Below are 7,965 nucleotides of genomic sequence, written 5' to 3' on the forward strand. Positions count from 1 at the left end.
AGGCAGCAGTATAATAACAGTGAAATGACATTTCTCCATCAAAGATAGAGGGAAGTGTATAATGCTAACAATTCAGGTTAGTCATTCAAACTACGGCATCTATAAAGGTAAACAAAGAGCCCAGGAGGCAGATCATACAAAAGTCCTGTATGACACAGCTGCAGCCCTGGGGGAGCTCATGAAGTATTTTCATTTCTTTGTTGAACAGTATTACCAGGTGAGTTTACGCAGAATGAAATAACCACTACTTTCACAAAAATAAATGTACTAGGTATATTTTTTTGAGGCAGCTGAAAAGTACATTCTTTCAAAGGAAGGAGAGCTGTCTGATAAGAGAGCTGTGTATGATAAGAACCTGAACACATTAAAGAAAGAAAGAAATCTAAATACGGGAAAAACTCGTCAGGGGTTCAGCTTAAGAAAATGGAACCGCAGTTTCAGACCATCCAAGTCGAGCAGGTTTCTCAGTCTTTGCAGAGAAATAAATTGTCTTCACTGTGGGGATGCAGTGCTAGGATCCAGCCTAGGGCCTTAGACATGCCAGGCAAGTGCTCTATCACTGAACACCCCAGCCCTATGGTTGATCCTCACCCCAGATTTGGCCCCAGTTAAGTTGGAAATTCTGCTGATCCTTGTACATTTCCACAGACGTTTGAATTTCTTGTTGTTTCTGAAATGCCTGATCTCCATGCATGCTTCAGATGTGTCTGCACTATTGCACCTCAATTCAGAATTTTCCAGGAAGTATCATCAAAGGAAGCTTCTGAGGGCAGCAGGCTTGGATACTGGTGATGCTCTGACCCCTGTTCTACCTTAAGCTAATCCTCCAAGTTTCAAGGCCTGAGGGATGTACCAGCTGATTCACACTCTCTCCAGGCTACAAGGCTTCTTCCTCTTACTGTCTCTTCCCATTTGGTCATGTTGGAGCTGGAAAGATCCTCAGACACAATTGAAATGTTCTTTGGTCCAGTAGGTTGAGTATTAAGTCTGCAAATAACAGCTTGGTCTATGCAAGTTCCTGGCCTGCCAGGCCTTCACAGAGAGACCTTGCCTTAAAGAAAGAAAGAAAGAAAGGAAGGAAGGAAGAAAGAAAGAAAGAAAGAAAGAAAGAAAGAAAGAGAAAGGAAGGAAGGAAGAAAGAAAGAACAAACAACAATGAAAATGAAGAGGAAAAGAAGGAAGAAATGAGGCAGACAAGATGGCTCAGAGAGGTCCTACCAGTTGTCTTCTGACCTCTAACCTCTGACCTCTATATTATTTCTGTAGGACATGTGCTGCACATGCACAGAAGTACGCACACGCGTGCACACGCACGCACACACACACACACACACACACACACACACACACACACACACACGGAATAATACATTTTTTATATTAAAGAAAAGGAACTACCCTGGCCCTTCGACCTTCCCCGCCTGTCATCTCAAGCCCTAGAGGGTTCTAGCCCTAGGCACAGGAAGACTGCTACCAGGTAACAGAAGCCTGCCTGTTTGAACCTGTTAACGCCACAGACCTGTGACAGATTGCTTAAGTCTCTTCCAACTACTAAGTATTAGGTAGCTTGTTTCCTAACAGTAGGTGATCTGATGAGCATATGTTGAGCCTCAGAGGCGGCATGCCTCCTGGGTGCCTTGTTTATTAACTGCCACTAAGAGTGTGCACAGGGACCGCTCTCAGTGCTTACTATAAATAGAGCCTCAGACCCTCAGAAAAGGATTTACTTCTCTGAGAATGAGGAAAGTATTTTTCCCATAATATATACCTGTTTCTACCAACAGAGTAAATGACCTCATCACACCAGGCCTTACTTTCCGTCCATTGGAGATGGACAGATACTGAAGAGATACTCTCGTTAACACCCAAAGCACAGATACCATCAGCTTAGTACTAGACAGTGATGTGGATGCATACCCAGATACTGACTCTGCCTGACCTCATTTAAATCAGTCATATAAGAAGCTTGTGAATAGCCACTAAGGAAATTTGAACTTGAGGAGCCACCTGCCCAGGAGATAAGCTGAACTCCAGAACACCAGGGTTTAGAATAATTGGTGTGTTAACTTCCAAACATGCCCGTAACCTTGTTTCTTGGACCTAGACACCTCAGTGTGCAAACTGTAGGTACAAAGAGCTGGAAGTCTACAGAGCCAGTTCCAGCCAGTGTAGTTTCCTGTTCCCGGCAGAAACAGCCCTGCAGGGGGAGTGGTGCTGGGAGTAAACAAAGAGAAGTTTGAAAGGGTTCTTAGAACTGCACCTGCTAACCTCCACAAAAATATACATGAAATGAATCACACCCAGAAAGAATATCTTCCAAAATGGCCACCAATTAGGCCTGTCTACCCGAGAGTGATGGCTTTATTCTTCTTGGTTTTGCCTGACTATAGTTTCCTGAGTAAATTGCTTTCACAGGCAATTCATATATATGTGGGAGGGTAGAAAGCAGACGTGAGGAGGCTTTTGTCCTAAGCCACTGAGCCTATTTTATTCTCAAACTGGATTTTATTTATGTATATTTTATTTTACTGTTGCAAGTCAGGGTTTCTCTGTGTAGCTCTGGCTGTCCTGGAATGCACTCTGTAGACCAGGCTCCTCCTGGAACTAAAGAGATCTGCCTGCCTCTTGCCTCCAGAGAGCTGGGGTTCAAGGAGTATGCCACCACTACCTGGCTTCTTTTCTTTTCCTTTCTTTACAAACTGGATTTTAATCACAGACTTTGCAAGTATATGCAATCTGTATTTACTGAGACAGAGCTCACAAACTGGATTGTGTCTGGAATTGTGGTTCTAACAAGAGCCTTAAATAGCCTTTCTTCTCTCGGCAGACTCTGTATTTGCAAAGTTTTGTGCAGCAGAGTAGGAATTCCCAAACATGGAGGTTTAGGAGCAGAGATGATGAACTGAATCTTCAGAGTGAGGTGCGAAACATTCCATGTATAATGCTGCTGTATGGGGAAAATGAGCAAGATCTATAGGTCCGAATTTATGTCAGCCTGCTGCTCTGCAGAAATTAACAATGGAGGAGAAAACCAAATACTCTTCATTTTCATAGTTTTCATTTTACACTTTAAAAAATTAATTAACCAATTAATTAATCAATGTGTGCGTGTGTGCATGCCATGGCGCATGTGCGGCGATCAGAGGACAGCTTGTGGGAATTAGTTCTTTCTTTCTACCGTATAGCTACCCGAATTATCAGGCATTAGCAGCACCTTGATTGGATGTAACTCTCTTGTTGACCTTCATTTTTGCTTATTTCTGTGTCTAGAGTTTTACTGAAAACAAGTTTAGAACAAAGGGAAAAGTAATTAAACAGCTTTCATTTCGGACAAGCAGATGTTGGGATGCAGTTGGAGAGAAAGCCGAGTGTCCGAGTGTGAACCAGCTGTGCAGAGGACGCTCAGTGGAGAAGGAATGTATGTATGTCTGCTGAGAGAGCTGTCTTCTGTCGTTACCCCTACCCCATGGACTTTGACTTTTCCCCTTTGAATAATGTTAACATTAAAACAAATCTTAGACATCTTTTGGCTCAGTAATGATCAGTTTATTTTTCTTACTTTCTTTTTTTAATCTTTATTCCTTTTTTGGGTCTCCCTTCTTTTCCCTTCTTTCTGGAAGGCTCTCCTTCCTCCCTTCCTTTACATATATTTTTTGTAACATGATCTTGCTTTGTAGCCCAGGCTGGTCCTGAACTCAAAAATGTTTTCCTGCATCAACTTCACCATTACTGGGATTATAGTGTGCACCAATGTTCCAAAGAAAGAGGGTTTCATTTAGATTATCAGTTCAAATCTGTTACACACTAGCTTTCCTACAGAGCATTCAGAAGCAGTTATCCAATGTTCCTTTTGTGAAGACCCCTTAACCTCACTCACTGCCTATGTGTTCAAGATCAAACGCAGAACCTCATACAATCCAGGAAATCTTTGTACCACGCAGCTAGATAGTACTCAACTTCCTAACTTCTCAATTTGCTATAAAAGATCAGTGATTGATTATTAATGTCTGCAATGGCACAAAAATTACAGGATTTTTTTTAAGGTATTTTTCCTGGTCAACCTTTTACTTTTATATTTAAGGAAACTGAGGAGTCAACTGATTAGTAGTGATCACCTACCTGCTATGGTCAGAATAAGAAAGACAATGACATTTCTCAACTCTTGGTCTTCTGTTTAGCCCACAAGTTGAGCTCCCCTTTGAAGGCCATACTAAACTGAGCCATACGGAACCATACTTAAGTTACCAGATGTAAATATTATTTACGTATTAAAAATTGAATTTTGAAGGTGATTAATATAACTTATTTTTTTTTAAGATTTATTTTATTTCATGTTTATGAGTACACTGTCATGTCTTCAGACACACCAGAAGAGGGCATCAGATCCCATTACAGATGGTTGTGAGCCACCGTGTGGTTGCTGGGATTTGAACTCAGGACCTCTGGAAGAGCAGTCAGTGCTCTTAACCACTGAGCCATCTCTCCAGCTCATAACCTATTTTTTTGAGGATATGCTATTGTATTTATTTTTATAAATACTCCCTACAAACCTGGAGATGTAATTAGGTCTAATATAAATCAAACAATGGCAGACTACTTTTTAAGTAACTGGCTGAAAGTTCAAGAAAAATTGATACTGAAAATGGTTGGTTCCAAAGCCAGGCGTAGGCCGTGGGAGGTCAGGGCTCTGGAGTCTCTTGGCTCACGTTGTATTTACTGAGCTCACTCCTAACAGAGTTCCCTGAAGATTCCACTTTTCCACATTCTGTTTAATTAGTTCCCCAAGGACAGAGCGACAAAGTGTTTTTCACTGGAGAAAGCATGCAAACAAACACAAGAAGAGGATTTCCACATGGCAGAACTCTGAAGTGGAGGACAGAGAGAAAGTCAACGGCAAAGCTTCATTTTGTTTCTCTCTGTGAAGCAGTCTAAGGACACAGTATAACCTATGCTGGCAAGACCACAAGTTGCTGCAGCCCTGCAATTTTCTGACGATTATATTCCTCTAGCTGCAAGCTTCTAGAGAGCCTAGCTATCAGGTGACCTTTACTACCAGCCTGGAACGGCTCCTTCCACCGGGGAAGGTTCAGGTCACACTGGTCATCACATTTCCTTGCTCCCAGTGAAAGATGGGATGTGTCTGTCTGTGGAGTTCCTAAACTAAAAAGTTTGTGTTCCCCATGGAACCTTGCAACCGGCTATGGGGACAGGAGGGTTTCTCTTCTAGCAAACATTGTTTTTTGCTATGTATGATGACCATGTCTTAGAATATTTCTAAAACCTTTAAGGATTCTTTTCTTTAATAAGATACTGAACCTGTCAGACAGTGGTGGTGCATGACTTTAGTCCTAGCCCTTGGGAGGCAGAGGCAGGAGGATCTCTGAGTTTGAGGCCAGTCTGGTCTACAGAGTGAGTTCCAGGACAGCCAGGGCTATGCAGAGAAACTCTAGTTGCAAAAACCAACAAAACAAAACAAAAAACAAAAACATAGTGGACCTGTAGACCCATGGATAGTAATAATTTAGTGGTCACTGTGGATCGTGTGCTTTATACAAATTGGTTCATTTTGAGCCTCTGAAAAAAGGGGAAAAAAAAGACATAGGTAAATTATTATTCCTTGAACAACTAGAAAGGGTAGGTGAGATGGTTCAGTGGGGAAAAGTGCTTGCTGATAACCCTGAGACCCGAGTTCAATCCCCAGGACCCATGCCTAGGAAGGAAGAAACAGACTCCCGAAAGTTGTCCTTTTATCTGTGTGCACACAAGCAGACTCACAGACACACATAGACACAGACATTCAGAAAGGTAGGCACACACACCACAAAAACACACTTTTTTTTTTTTTTTTTTTTTTTTTTTTTTTGGAACTGAGAAACTGAGGCCTATAGAGAGCACTTTTTCTCTGCGCTGGAGCAGTATGGAGCTGGGCGCTGTCTTGCACCTTCCTCCTGGTTTTTGTCTTCGAGCCGAGTCTGACTTCGGAGCTATGACCAGCATCTTATTAAGAAGACCTTCCCGTCTCTGCCTCCCAAGTGCTGGGATGGCAGGAATGGGGACGTGTCCAACGTTCTTAAGTGTGATGACAAACTGTGAGCTATGGGCGTCTCCAAAACTCCAAAAAGTTCATTTGGAAAGTTATTTAGAACCATTTTGATGTTTTAAAAACATTTAAAACACAGGCAAAAAGTGTTCAGATAATATATCATCTGTTTTAAAAAACAGTTGAATATTTAGTAAGTACTAGCCTGCTGGTGGGGGCAGGGTGGGGGTTGAGGAACTTGAGTTAAATATAGATTTTATCTTTAAAGCCCAACAGCCCAGAAAAAAAAAATCACAATTGCCCAGATCCACTCTCATAGAGGGCCAGAGCTTCCTCTTTATTTTATGCAAAATTGACATAATTTCTTTCCTTCATTCCTTTCTTTTTAGGTTCTAGGAATTAAACTCAGGGCCTTAACCTATGCAAGGCACTGTTTCTTTTTTAAATTGAGATCTATCCGACCTACAATAAATGACACATATTTAAAGTACATAATTTGGTAAGTACACTTAGATCCCTACACACACCAATAAAGCCATTACCACAATCAAAGTAATAAATGGTCCCTCCCAGAGATGTGCTCTTCCTGTGCTGCTGGGGTTCGAACTCGGGGCCTCCCAGCTGTCTCACAAGTGGTTCCACTGAACCACATCCAGGGTAAGACATCTGCTTTGGGCTCAATTTCAATCCTGCTTCTTCCTGCCTGCCTTCCCAGGTGTCTACTGGGTAACTATGGCTTAATCTGGTATTCTAGAATGCCATAAACAGAACCTTATAATATGCTCCCTCTCTCTCTCTCTCTCTCTCTCTCTCTCTCTCTCTCTCTCCTCTCTCTCTCTCTCTCTCTCTCTCTCTCTCTCTCTCTCTCTCTCTCTCTCTCTCTCTCTCTCTCTCTCTCTCTCTCTCTCTCTCTCTCTCTCTCCTCTCTCTCTCTCTCTCTCTCTCTCTCCTTTCTCTCTCTCCCCCCCTCCCTCTCTCTCTCTCTCTGAAGCTCTTTAGTTTATTTGGCCTTCTCAGAAGTCACATCACTCCATAACATCAAGTCACCGCAGATCGACTCCTTTGGCCTTTTACCAGCACCGACACTGGCCTTGAAGCCCCCCTGACCTTCTTCGTTCTGTTCTTGCGTTCCTTTCGCTGTTCACGGGAGGTCTTTTTCTTCTCATAAAGGCCATGTCTTGCAAGTCTGTGTTTAGGCTCATTCTTCTTTGCATAATCTGAAGAATCGTAGATCATGCCAAAGCCAGTTGTCCTGCCACCACCGAAGTGGGTTCTGAATCCAAACACAAAGATGACCTCTGGTGTGGTTTTGTACATTTTGGCCAGCTTTTCCCGAATTTCTGTCTTCGGTATCGTTGCCTTCCCAGGATGAAGATCGTCAGTGACCATCTGTTTCCTCTGAAGCAGACGGTTCGTCATGAACTTCCTGGTCCGGATGGTTACCGAGTCATTCACGATGGCTGCGGTGCCGGAGCTGCAGAGGAGGAAAAGAGCACATGCTCTCTCTTTAATCTAAGTTCTTTTACTTAGCATCACTGGGATTCAGCTATATGGCTAAGTATATCAATAGCTAACTCTTTCATGTACAATGGCATCTATCAGAACATGTTTATCCTGCACCTGTTGGCAGACTATCATTGTAATAAACAGTTTTCATCAGATTGGCTCAAGTTACCTTCTAACTACCCTACAATCTCTCTCCAGTGTCACCTTGCATTTTATTTATTGTGTACATGTGTATCCATGCACACACATTCACAACACCACGTCCCATGAGGCTAGATGGCCACTTTCAGAAATCAGTTCTTTCTGTCTTAAGATCAAGTTGAAGATTAGTGACAAACACGCTGAGCCCTTCTAGAAGTTTTATCTTTTAAAGAGGCCCATGGTATTGATGGGTAGACATTTTCTGAGCCGGACTTGCC

The 7,965-nt window shown here is 42.5% G+C and overlaps 1 pseudogene across 1 annotated transcript; it reads right to left on the reverse strand.

The window, feature by feature from the left end:
* Positions 1 to 7,040: 7,040 nt before the first annotated feature.
* LOC308429198 (small ribosomal subunit protein eS24-like) lies at positions 7,041 to 7,486 on the reverse strand (annotated as a pseudogene). Its single transcript has one exon. The product of its transcript is annotated as a small ribosomal subunit protein eS24-like (transcript).
* Between the last annotated feature and the right edge of the window lie 479 nt (positions 7,487 to 7,965).

The sequence above is a fragment of the Micromys minutus genome (assembly GCF_963924665.1).
Source record: "Micromys minutus genome assembly, chromosome: 13".
NCBI classification, from domain to species: domain Eukaryota; kingdom Metazoa; phylum Chordata; class Mammalia; order Rodentia; family Muridae; genus Micromys; species Micromys minutus.